The sequence below is a fragment of the Camelina sativa genome, chromosome 13, assembly GCF_000633955.1.
Source record: "Camelina sativa cultivar DH55 chromosome 13, Cs, whole genome shotgun sequence".
Taxonomy (NCBI): Eukaryota; Viridiplantae; Streptophyta; class Magnoliopsida; order Brassicales; family Brassicaceae; genus Camelina; species Camelina sativa.
The window spans coordinates 17373763-17387897 of record NC_025697.1 but is presented as its reverse complement, the minus strand read 5'-3'; the positions used below and the strand labels follow the sequence as shown (position 1 = coordinate 17387897).

The 14135-nt window shown below is 30.5% G+C and overlaps 1 pseudogene; it reads left to right on the top strand.

Moving 5' to 3' along the window:
* LOC104738315 lies at positions 3455-5561 on the top strand (annotated as a pseudogene).

The window sequence follows — 14135 nt, the reverse complement described above, 5'->3', positions numbered from 1 at the left end:
AAGATCTACCATAGCAGTAATGAAATGCTTTGTTATCGCGTTTTTCTAATTTTTTAAAATAATGTTATTAGTCATTTTACACGCTATGTTAGCAGTTTCTACCATAGCTATATTATAGCACTGATCAAATGCTATAATATATTTTATTATATCACAAATTAGTGCTATTTTATTTATTATCATAGTATTTAGAAAAATATATATATATATATTTAATTAGATTTATATTTTTATATAAATAATCAACATACATAACCTTTATATTACATTAACCAAAATAAGTCTTTACATAAAAGTGCCACCAACTCTTAAACAAAATATAACTAACATCACAAAGAGTAGAGACAAACTTGATCCCACCAAATTTCTGAGCAGCCTCCTTTCGAGCTTCTTCCTCGGTTCTAGGCTTCTAGCAACAAACCAATAGTCACTGGACGCACCAACTTCCTTGAGCTGATCTCCCTCTAGAGTGGTATACCAAAGCTGTCTCGAAATACACCAGTCACGGATGTTCTCTAACCATCTATAAGGTTGTGACTGTTAATAAATGTTTAACCATTGTTGTTCTGGCTTTGATGTTCAGAGGATGGAGAAAAAGTTGGCGGCGGTGACAATGATGTAAAACTTTTTAAAACCCTAATTTCTGTTTGTGGCAGATTTGTTTATCGTGTAATGGCAGAATTATTTACTGTTGTTCGCAGATTTATTGTTGTTCATCGCATATTTGTTTTGTTGATGAATTTGAAGATTTAGGTTTGATAAATTTCTTTTGTAAAAGAGAGTGACAACTGTATTTATCCATCTTTTCTCTGGTTTTTATGCTCATAGGTTGGAGAAGAAGGTGGCGGCAGTGATAATGGTGTTAAACTTTTAAAAACCCTAATCTCTGTTTGTGGAAGATTGGTTTGTCCTTTGATGGCAGATTAGTTTAGTAGTGTTTGCAGATTTATTGTTATTCATTGCAGATTTATTTTGTTAATGAATTTGCAGATTGAGGTTTGATAAAGTGCAGGTTTCTTGTTTTAAGTTGCAGATTTTGTTAGTTATTTAGCTTAAGTTTGTAAACAGTTTGCATGTTTTTATTAGAGAGTTAGCTTAGAGTTAGGTTAGAGAGTTAGCTCATGCCAGATTTGTTTGATATTTGATGGCAGATTAATCTGTTGCTTTGCAATTATTGAGTTAATATTGTTTGATTACAGTGTTTTTGTTTGCGGTTTCTCTCACCCATTGTTTCTCGTTTCTCTCTTCAAGGCCACAAACTTCTCCGGCGACGAAGGGTGATTCAACTAGCTCTCCGGCGACACCAGTTCTCCATGGTTATTTGATGGCAGATTTTTTTTGTATATTACTACAGATTTGTTTTCGAAATTACTACAGGTTTGTTTTTGGAACTGCGGATTTTTTATATATTACTACAGATTTTTTTAGGATTTATTGTATATTTAATTTCATGCAGATTTTTTTGGTCAATTGTAATAAATACCACTAAAATAGGTTTTTATTCCAAAAATAATACAATTTAGTTTTTTTCCAAAAATACCACTAAAATGTATTTTTCCCCAAAAATACCTCTAAAATGTATTTTTTCCAAAAATACCACATAATTGAATTAAAATTCTAATACTAAAAACTAATTCCTAAATTCTAAATACTAAACACTACACCTAAAAACTATACCCTAAAACTAAATGTGTCAACCCAAACCTAAAAAAAAAAAATCTACATCCTTAAAAATCAATTTTTGTGTTTGTGATAATTTTGGAAAAAAAAACTTTTGTAGTATTTTTGAAAAAAAAAAACTAAAATGTGGTATTTTTGGAAAAAAACATTGTTAGTGGTATTTAAAGGAATTTCTCTTTTTTGAATTAGTAAGACTATTAATGCATATATTTTCGTGTAAAAAACACAACAAACACAAGAAGTTTAAAAACTACAACATAAGTTTAGAAAAAAAACATAAGTTTAGAAATTACAACAAAATTCCAACTCTCCAACAATTAGCCACACATAAGATAATATCTCCATAAAATACATGTTTTTATGCTATCGTACATGTTTTAGGATTATGTCCACTTTTATCACAACATGTACATATATGTTGTTTTATAAAGCATATCAATTTTGATATATACAATGTAAATCTCAAAATCTAAATCGTACGGTTCAGATTATTCAATCTTAGATATTAGGAAATAAATCTGCCACATCTGCAAAACTACATCTATGATGTTAATAAATCTGCCACCCATGTTAATAATATCTTAGTCAATTTTGATGATTATATGGTCAAACTTTAATCATACGGCCATGTTCCTCGATCTTAGTTATTAGCCTACAAATAAGTCTGTAATACAAAATGTGCAGATAAAGGGTATGAACAAATCGGCCGTCACTAAAATGTTAGTTTAGTCAGGATTAAGTCTGCGACCAATTATATCAAACAAATCGGCCTTCACTAAAAATAAGTCTGTGATGAAAAATAAGTTTGGTGTATCATTGAATAAAACTGTGATCATTACGAGTCAATCTAGCAATTATCTTTCTTCAATACAACTCTGCAGCCACTTTCATACTTATTATAAGTTTGTAGTTACTGTAAATAAATCACTGTAAAACAAGTCTGTACATTAAATCCGTGGTAAGAAAATAAATCTATAGGACAAAACAAGTCTGTAAAAATAAATCTGCCAGAGAAAGAAAATATGTGGTAACATCATAAAACTCTGTAAGATATGTTTGTGGTAGACAAAAAGTCTGCAACAGCTTCTAAATCTGCAACAACATAATAACAAATATGTTGAACAAATCTGTGACGAAAGAAATCTGTCACATATTTGTAGAATAAATCTGTGGTATAAATAAATCTGTAAATCAAAAACAAATCTGCAGTAATTATACAATAAAATCTATCACAGATTTGTCTTACAGATTTATTTTAAATTTTGCGAAATTCAGATATTTTCGTAAATAATGGCAACTTTTGCCACGCTGGCATTAAATTTTTAATGGCATTTTTGTAATAATTTTTTTGCAACAAAGCTTATCAAAAGTATTATAGAGATTAAAAAAACGAAAAACATTCTAGTTATTTTTAAAAGATATAAGTCTTCTCTAGTTATTAATTCTAATAAATGGGTCATTCTAGTTATTTTTCCATAAATAAATAAACAATCTGACATACTAACCTAACTGCATTTTCTAAAATTATTAGTATAAAAAAAAAATTATTTAGTTGTTTGACTCTTTATGAAAAACGTTTCATTATTCTTTTTTCTAATCAAATATAATCAAAAATATTCTTTTGGCCTAGTTTGTCACGAAAGGCACGAACTTTTAATTTTTGGTCCTCGGCTCGAGGTAGTCTTCTTTAGTACTAGTCTTCTTTCTAAACCTGTTTATCTTTCTTGGCTCTCGCCACTCTCACTCATCTGTTGCCTGATACAGGCACACCAATATGGCCAGCCGTATGTAAATCCGAATGTGAGTAATGAGATGCGCCAAAATCGCTAGAAAGGTCTCTCTTTTAAATTTGGGTTTATCTTGACTTCCAACTAAAAATCAATTTATAATTAGTGGATTGGTCCTAACCCTTTAAATATTAAAAGTGATTTCAAATTTTCATATGTGGGATTTGGATTGTATCCCAACAATCTCCCCTTTAAACCAAAGACCATGTGGGATAGTAACACGCCTCCAGATAATAACTCTATCTCGAACCGATCCCACTTGAACCGATAATAAACTCCTTCTTGAACTCCCACTACTTGGTTTAACAAAAAGCATGTCTGTATCCATTTTTTGAATTAGGTCCACCAGAATTTGCACCTTAGGCTATGATAATATGTTAATTTTGGGTTTATTATGGTTTCCAACTAAAAACCAATTGGCAATTAGTGGATTGGCCCTAATCCTTTGTATATTAAAGGTAATCTTTTCAAACTTCAGATGTGGGATTTGGATTGTATCCCAACACTCTCGTGCAATCCATCTCGCTCAAGCCACTATCGTAGCCGTGGCCAGCCGTTCCCTCGAGAAAGCCAAAATGTTCGCCTCTGAAAATGACTACCCTCAATCAGCCAAGATCTATGGCTCCTACGAATCTATTCTTGAAGATCCAGAGGTTGATGCTCTCTACATTCCTCTCCCCACAAGCCTCCACGTTGAGTGGGCTATACACGCTGCCGAGAAAGGGAAGCACATTCTTCTGGAGAAGCCCGTCGCGATGAACGTAGCTGAGTTCGATAAGATTTTCGCTGCTTGCGAAGGCAATGGTGTCCAGATTATGGATGGTACCATGTGGGCTCATCATCCTAGAACCGCTAAGCTTAAGGAATTCCTCTCAGATTCAGACCATTTCGGCCAGCTCAAAACCGTAAGTACATCCTTCTATAGATGTTCCCAATCTCAAGATTTGATCAGTTCAGTTAACATTTAGTGATTAACATGTGTACTCTCTTTGAATGATTGATATTTATATATTATCTGATTTTAGAGAGGTGTTTATTTCTTATAGAAGCTGATCTTCCCATTTCAGTGTTCTGTCTTGTGTAAATTTTTGTAAGGTTCCAGAGATTATTAGTAAACAACATACACGGTTGACCAGTTGTTAAACCAAAAAAACAAAAAAAAACATAAGTACGTAGTGAGGTCAGTGTGAATTCTAGTTCCTTGAAGAATAGATAGTGATGGGTTTAAAGACCAAGTTTACGTACAATATTTCTTTTGGTAATAAATCATTGACCACGTATACTTTAGGTGAGTTGTTTACTTCATTCTAAAGCAAAAGCATTTTTCGGTTTCTTATATATTATTTATGAGTTAGGACCTTTAATTGATAATTTTGTTTTTGGTAAAATAATTGATACTTTGATAGTGTGAAACGCTGTTTCTTGGTAATCTTATTTCTCCTACTTGATATGTTGGACGATGCAGGTACATAGTTGTTTCTCATTGGCTGGAGATGAAGATTTCCTGAAAAACGATATCCGTGTGAAACCGGATCTTGATGGGCTTGGTGCACTCGGGGACCTTGGATGGTACGCAATCCGAGCAACCCTTTTTGCCAACAACTTTGAGCTTCCCAAAACTGTCACGGCTTTTCCCGGTACAGTCCAAAATGAGTCAGGAGTGATTCTCTCTTGTGGAGCATCTCTCAGCTGGGAAGATGGACGAACCGCAACCATATACGGTTCCTTCTTGGCAAACCTAACGATGGAGATAACCTCCATTGGAACCAACCGCACACTTCGTGTTCATGACTTTGTTATTCCGTTTGACCGTTTCAGGAGTCCGAGTCATCGTTTACCACGAGTACTAAGTCTTGGTTCAATGACTCCGTGACTGCATGGGTTAATCCTCCGAGTGAGCACACGGTTAAGACAGAGCTTCCACAAGAGGCGTGTTTGGTAAGAGAGTTTGCCCGATTGGTAGGAGAAATCAAGAACAATGGTGCAAAGCCTGATGGGTTTTGGCCTAGCATTAGCCGAAAGACTCAACTGGTGGTTGATGCTGTTAAAGAGTCTATTGATAAAAACAACGAACAGATTAGTCTCTCGTTCTAATCACTGAAAATAAAAAGGCTAGACCAAGCCTTCTCTCTCCCTCAAAACATTGATCATCGGTAAAACTCTTTAAGTGTTGTTCGGTCTTCTGCAGTTCTGCTGCAACGTCCGTGTGGTTGTATACCATTTAAAATTTTGAAAATGTTGTTGGATACTTGCGGTTCAATTTATATTTTTTTTCTATAACGTTGTTGTAGTTTATAACTTTATATTGTTTTCTGCCTTTGATCTGATATAAACAAAGAAATTACTTGTTTTTCAAAATATTGGTTACTTTAAAGTATGTCATCCAGTAGAAAGTAACATGTGTAATAACTTAGGTCATCTCCAATGGGAGTTTGTAAACAAATATATTAGACATAAAGAAAAAAAAAACAAAAATGGTTAATAAGCTAAGAAAATATATTAGAAATAATTGATTTATATAGACACGTGCCTGTCTATGAATCGGTAGAGATTTATTGAGTAAAAGGAAAAAAACTTGCGCCTTATTTTTTTTTTTCTTCCTTCTCTCTCGCGATGTTTCGTTATCTCCGATAGCGAAAGTATGTTTACTATATCATCCAGTTGGTTACTTTAAAGTATGTCATCCAGTAGAAAGTAACAAGTATTAAGAGATTGGGATTTGGGACCGATTTGGGACCAAAGCTTTTTGTACAGTCTTCTCCTCTTTTCTATAATCTATTTCTTCCTCCTAATTTTTAGTAGAATTAACTAACAAAGTAATTGAAAATTTTGACAATGGTTATTAGTTTTATAACTAGATCACAACTTAACTCCAACTTTGACCATTAAATCACAATTTAAAGAAGATGTCCAATAATTTTTGCCGTGGCTTTAGGATTTTGGGTGTGGTTTGTAAAAATGAAAGACTGATTAGTAGATATTAGTTGTAGGCTGTAGATTTGCATTTCTATTTATATTTTAAAATAATTATTTTATTAAATATTTTATTATATAAAGCATCATTTTTTTGTGATGTGGAAAAAATAGCTTCTACAGCTAAAAAATGAAAGAAAATGAAAGTGGACCATAAATTTGAAAAAAAAAACAGACTAATTGGTTTAGGCCGCTGTGTCCGCTGTTTGCTATGCTTTGACCGTTGTTGTTGGTGAAGTTTTTTTTTGGCATCCTAAAGGCTAAAACCAATACCAATCAAGACTTTTGGCTAAATCCAAGAATAAAAAGACAAAAGGTATGAATGGTAACAAAGTTAAAACGGAGCGGACGCAGCAGACACAACAGACAAAACAACATCAAAATGGACGCAACGATCAAAGCATATGAAGTTAAGTGGACCAAAAAGGCGGTTTTATGAGATGAATGGTAAAAGACGGACAAATTAGACTATATTTTTTTTCTAAATAATATTATATTTAAAAAAAAAATTCCTTAATACAACATAGTAAAAAGATGAAAATATGCTACATTACAAACCCAAATATAAAATCAAATACTCTGGTTTTCCCATAACATAGTTAAGATAGTTTCTCGAATATTCGATATGTGTTGTCCATCTGCATTCTATGCTTAATCAAGCTCATAAGATGCATTGTCTTAATCCTCAGTTTGAGTCCCTATAAAATCTTTCACAAAATCTGCATCTCTAAAATTTGAAACTCTAATAAAATTATGAAGACCCACTATTGGAATAATTACTCTCTTTTGGATATTCATATCATATCTCGAAAAATCAGTTAAAATTCTACATTTCTTCTTCCACACTCCAAATGTGCGTTCAATGATAGATCAAAGAGATGCATGAGACCTATTAAACAATTCTTCCTTATTTCTCGGAGGGGGACCAATATAGAATTGTGACATGTGATATCTAACAAATCTATTTCGTGTTGACCTATAAGGAGCTAGAAATCATTGCTTATTAGGATACCCAGTGTCAACTTCATAATACTTGTCTGTAGGAAAAAAATGGATATTCAGAATCTCCATTTTGTGCAAGTGAAAGGACAGTTGTATCGTGACATGAACCCGGTGCTCCATTCCATACGTATATGAATAGCATATTCATATCACAAATCGCCATTATGTTGATGCTTGCATAGTCGTGTCTGTTCGAATACATGGCTTATAGCTCAGGCTTTACTTTAACACACACATGAGTTCCTTCTTCTGCCATAATCTTTCCCGTAATATTATCAACTGAAATTCCAGTATAAATTTGTAGTTGCTTCCAAAACTTGAACTCTTTCTTCCATTGATCAATTTTATTTTTCATTGTGTCCCATACTAAACTTTAACCGTAGATTTCATTGAACTTAGAAACTATAAATGCTCTACCGGCTGGCCAGGATCTTTAAACCTATATTGATTCATTCATAATGCTTCATCGCATAGGTTAAGTCGTCTGGAGACCACCGACGTGCAGCTCTCTGCATATATATATTCTAATTGTTGTTTTTTTAATATTAGATATGTCATATTTTGAAAAGTTTTAACTCAAGTTTTTCATTTTAGCTACATTAACTTAAAATATTATTAAAGATATGCATCAATTATTTCATATTATGTTATCAATATTTTCATTTATGAAATTGTAAACTAATTAAAGATGAAAATTCACAATAATTTACTCATTTAAATTTCAAAAAAATACATATTTTTTTTAATTTTAATATTGAAGCTAGATATGTCATATTAATAAAAAATGAAAATTTATTAATCCGTATTAGTTATATTTATGAAAATATTTTTTGAACCATTAATCAATTATTTGAAAATATTTTAAAATTCTGAACTTATAAACTATCGATACATAAATATTCACAATATGCTTCTCACTCGTAAATATTTATACTTAAAATATTTTAAAGCATTAATCTATCCTAAAATAAGCTAACAAGCTTTTAAGTTTTCTGAAAAAATATCAAACAATATTTTCTTTATAGAAATGTACCCGTATTTGTGTAGAAGGTGGAGATCTAGTGTTTGTATTTCTTCTTCTAGAAGACATCACTATAATGAAGCTAGAAAAAAACAGTTAATCAATAAGTGAATAGATATAAGATAAACTTACATGATTTGAATAGATATTATTTACCTAGATTAATGCTAAAACTTTTTTTTATATAGTGAACAAACAACAAAAATGCTGAGAAGATTTTTTTTTGAGTATTTTTCAATTTGTAGTGAAATTCTGTAGCAAAAGATAGAGTGGATAGTGTAAGTTTGGTTCCTCCCGATTATAAACACAAAATATGAGGAAAAATTAAATTCAAAAGAATTTTTTTTTTATTGGTTGTAAAAAAGCAGACAACTTTTCTGTAGACTGAACCACTCCTCTTGTGTGCATGGACTACTTCCAAATGGGTTCATCTCTTCTTCTGTCCGCTTTTACTTTTTCAATTTCTTAATATATATATTTTTAGTCCACTTTACTGAGGGCAGAAGCTGAATGGTAAATAAAGTGCGGACAAAACAACAATTGGACAAAAACGTTGAGAAGAATAAAGAAAAAAGAACAAAACGGTTAAAGGAGGCTCTGTTGTTTTCCATTTTTACATATAAAAATAAAAATAAAAATCTAAAATTCTTTATATTCTTCGTTTTTTCTTGTTGTCAATATTATTGTCTAATGACCAAAATTATATGCTTCTTTTTTAAAGGGAATTCAAACTTGGATTTGTTGAGAATAAAAACAATGGCGAGTTGCTCTTTCGTATATATTCTTTGTAATTAATAAATATTTAAATTATAAATTTATGTTTTAGAAAAAAAACTATGGGTATGAATGGTGACAGTAGTTAGGGCGCACAAATCCGTCAACTGTTTAGTCCGCTCCAAAAATACAGCGGACAACAGACCGCTGCGCCCAACTCTATGGAACTAAATGATAACCGCGGACTTAGTAGTGCAGGACAAACATTTTGATAGTTCGATACGATTCAATTGCGGTACATGCGGAACAAATGTATTTGCGGGACAAGTGCGGTTACTCCAAAATAAGCAGTACAAAATAATGTTTGATTGGTGAAAAACATTTTGCTGTACGCAAGTTATATTATTTTATAAATAAAAATAACTAGTATAATTATATATTATAAATAAATATTATAAGAAAATATATTATAAATTTGTTTTTTTAATTGTTAATGAAATAGTAATTTCAAATACTATTTATAAACTTCAAAAACCAAAATTATTTGAAATTAATTCTGTAAATTTTAGTTCATGAAAATATACAATGTTTTAAAAATAATTTCGTTCTAGAGGAAACTATGGATTTCATTTTCAAAATAACTTTTTTCTTCTACAAATCTGTTTTGATATTAAAATTGATTATTTTTAATTTGGGAAGAAATAGTGAAGTAATTAATTTTTGGAAAAGAAAAAGAAAACGTAATTTATTTATCAAAAGTTTTAAAATTTTAAAATTGAAAATAATTTTTTAGCATAGTTTATTGTTAAAATATTATGTTGTGCGTTATTTAGAAAACTACTGCTAAATGGTTGTTGGGCACAAAAAAAGGCGGTCCATTTGTTATTACGTTCACCTAAAAAACGTAAAGTGATTTTTGATTTTCTCTTTCCAAAAATGCAAATTACTGAATGAGTATATAAATGGTGACATATAACAGTTTTTTTTTAAAAACTGTTGAAATACGCATTTCGACGTGCTGCCATTCATGGCCTATTTGTAAACAAATACGGTTCGCAGTTGGTACGCAGCGGTTTGCTTTCTATTATTCTTAGGTTATGAATGGTAATACTTAATAAGCAGATTTTGAGTGTGTTTTTATTATTATTACCAATCAACCGAATTTATCTACCACACTTGAGTATTAATAAAGTTACATTAAAAAATAAGAATAGGTAAAAGCGGTTCAATATTATGAAGAAAATTTGAAAACCTCACATTACTAGTGACACGCACTTTCTTATGATTCAAATGGTAATCGCGGATTTAGTAGTGCATGACAAAAAAATTGTTTGTGTGGTACGGTTTAATTGTAGTACGTGCGGGATAAATGTATTTGCGGGATCAGTGCAGTACAAAATGATGTTTGATTGGTGAAAAACAATTTGCGGTATATTTTATTAAAAATATATATAATTTTGTATAATCTAATAAATTTTTAACAATTGTAATTTGATCCATTAAACAATATTTAAAAAATGATGTAGATTACGTATTATAGATATATGGTAGTAAAACATATATTAATAATTGGTATAATTATAAATTATTTTATTGGTTTGTGTTAATTAAGAAAATCATATCTTATATGGATTTATATATTTTATCTATTATAATAATATTTGTATGAGTAAATTAGTAAATATTTGTAAATGTTATTATATTAAAATTTTATTACAATACAATAATATACTCCATGTGTTAAGAATATTTATTTACAAATAAAATTTATAACCTATAATTGTAATAATTTTTTAATTCAAAGAATATAGATTAATAAATATTATCTATAAATATTAAACCACATGACGACTTTGTATAATTAATAAACAATTCAAAATATTGAAAAATATATTTTTAATAGGTTGAAATTCTAATAAAATGTGATTTAAAATTTATTAAATATAAGTATAGATGGAACTTATATATATATATATATATCAAATTCAGTGAACTAAAAACAAAAACAAAATGCAAAAAAAAAAACCTTTTGTCCACTGGTCATTGCGGATTTAGAAAAACCGCTTGATAATTCATTGATGTTGCCTATAATAGCCGTCTAAGTGTATTTTCAATCTAAAACCCCGCGAATGTTTTTTTTCTTTTTTTTGAAAAACGCCAATTATAATATTTTATTACCATAATCTCTCACACTCCGATTAATATAATCTCTACAAATCTCAAAGATATAACCAATTACCAACCTATTTCTATAATCAAATGCATAATTATCATCTTATAAAATTCATATTTCCAAACAAATACATAATGTTACCACCAAGACAAACATTTAATTCTCTATATATCTTCTTTGTAAAGTAAATATTGTTCGAAAAAATCTCTGTTTTAATAAAACGAAGATTACATATATCTCTCTTTTAGTGAGTACATTGTAAAGTCCTTGCTTATCAAACATAATGGAATCTATAAATACTATCTTCACAAACGAAACCTAACAACACCCACAACTAAAACCTACAATTATGTTTTACGATGTATTAAGAAATGGTTCTTTCCTTCTATGTTACCTTAATCTACAGGTTTTGGCTTTTGGGGAATGGTTATGGTTTTGATTCTTTTATTATGGTTGTTCATGTTTCATGTTTGGGTGTGGATATATTTGCAGGGTTTTGTTTGGTCTCATATTTCTGATGAAATTATCCTCGATGTAAAGTAAATATTTGTAAGATTGAAACGATCCGACCCATTTTTTTTTTAATAAATAATAAATAATAATAATATTAAGAATAAATACTCTATAACTAGTGGTCCCATATCCACTAGTCACCTAACCACAATTAAACCAAACAGCATAATAAAACCAATACCATAAACCAATAAATATCTAATAATTAATAACCAGTAACTAAAGTATAACAATTCCAATAACCAAATATCAGGAAACATAGAACCAGCAACCTAGCAATGTTCTAATGACCCAACTCTAGCAACCTAGCAACGCCAGATAACAACCAATCGAGTCCCTAGAACGTCCTCCTCTTCATTGCCTTGATTCCACGAGCACACTTTGCTTTTACCTGCACCGCAAACATATATTGAGATGCATGAGTATTTGATAAACACTCAGTGAGACAATCATCCCATCTAATGGGCTATGGTAAATATTTGTAAGACTGATCAAGAGAATGTAAACATAATCCATTGCACCCAAATATTTTCGTTTTCTTAATTACAAAAGAGTTTGAGCCGCGGTATACCGCAGGTTAAAATCTAGTTTATATTTATAATGCAAGCAATTACAAAGAACAAAAATGCATAGAAAAGTAAATTGATGTTAATGGTAAACTCTTCGTGGGTAAATTCTCCAACGAATAGGCCATAAATAGAAGTGATAATTGCAATTAAACAAACAATTAGAAACAAGCTAATCATTTTACAAAATGAAAACTTAAACAACTTTCTTTAGAAAATTTTATGAGGAGTGATGCGGTTTTAGATGAATGAAAGAGTGAAAATATGAGTGTATTTATAGATTGAAAATTACTGTTCATAGCCGTTTGAAAAGTGTAAGATTTTTGAAAAATTTTCTTTGTGACCGTTGGTAAAAAGTATTAAGCATAAAATAAATCATAAATTGAACAATCAATCAGTTAAAATTTAGCAATTTCAGAGATATATTAATATACAGGTGGCTAAGCCTCCTTATATATTAACTATAATATAAATATAATTTAAGGGCAATATTATGGTGCTGGAGTTATCCATATTATAACAGTAAATAAATTATGGTGACGGAGTCATCCACATTACCGGCGGCTGAGCCGTCCATTGTTATGGTGCGTTAAGCAACCATTACAATAATTACTTACAGGGGCGGAATACCTCCCACTATAGTAACGAATAAATGATGGTGTTTTGAACAACTACTGAAATTTTAACGAGGCGACATACCGCTCGGTCGAATAACATATAGAATATAATGACATATATATTATAAATATATAATTATAATCCACCGTAGAGTGATCATGCTGATAACGTGTCATAAATAAGTGTTTGATTTTATGGTGAATATAATAAACAATAGAGGGAAATTTTATACCCGTTGAATGATTGAGATACTGAATAATAGAGATACGAGAGAGAGATTTTACTTCTTCTATAATTGAAGTTTTTGTAAGTTGTATTCATATGTTATAATGAACGATTCATTGCTACATTAATAGAGATAAAAAAAAAGTTAGAGTGCTTGTATAGTGACGATGAGCTCCACAGAAGTTACGTAATATTTTTCACATGTACGCATCCTTTTGTGACTCTGTGTTCTCCTTCTTTTATTTACTTTCGTAACATGATTACATTTTTGTAGAATTTCAACTCATCTATTAAAAAGCGGTCTAGTCTGCTGATTGATTTGTTCACCAATCAAACATTATTTTGTACTATTTATTTTACATTAACCGCACTTGTCCCGCAAATATATTTGTTCCGCATACATCGCAGTTTAACCGTATCGCACTATCAAATCCGTGGTTACCATTCGGACCCTATATTTCTTCCGCATGAACCGCAGTTGAACCGTACCGCACTACTAGATTATTTGTCCCGCACAACCAAATACATGTTACCATTCAGACTTTAAAAGAAAAATTTGAACCTAAACTGTAATTTCAATCATAATCCATAATACCTAACTCTAAATCATAAAATTAAACTTTAATCCAAAAAAATTAATGTTAAGCTCTAAAAACTATTTGTTTAAAACTTTAAATCTCTAAATCATAAAATATGGGATTTTCTCACTTTTAAAAACAATTAGCGTAGAGAGTAGAAGAAACTAGAATGTAGAAATTATGGATGGATGTGCTTAATTATACCAAAATTTAGACTTTTAATGTTTTTGTTTTTTCTTGGGCCACCAATTATTATCATTCTTTAAAAATGTCTCTTCTCTTGTA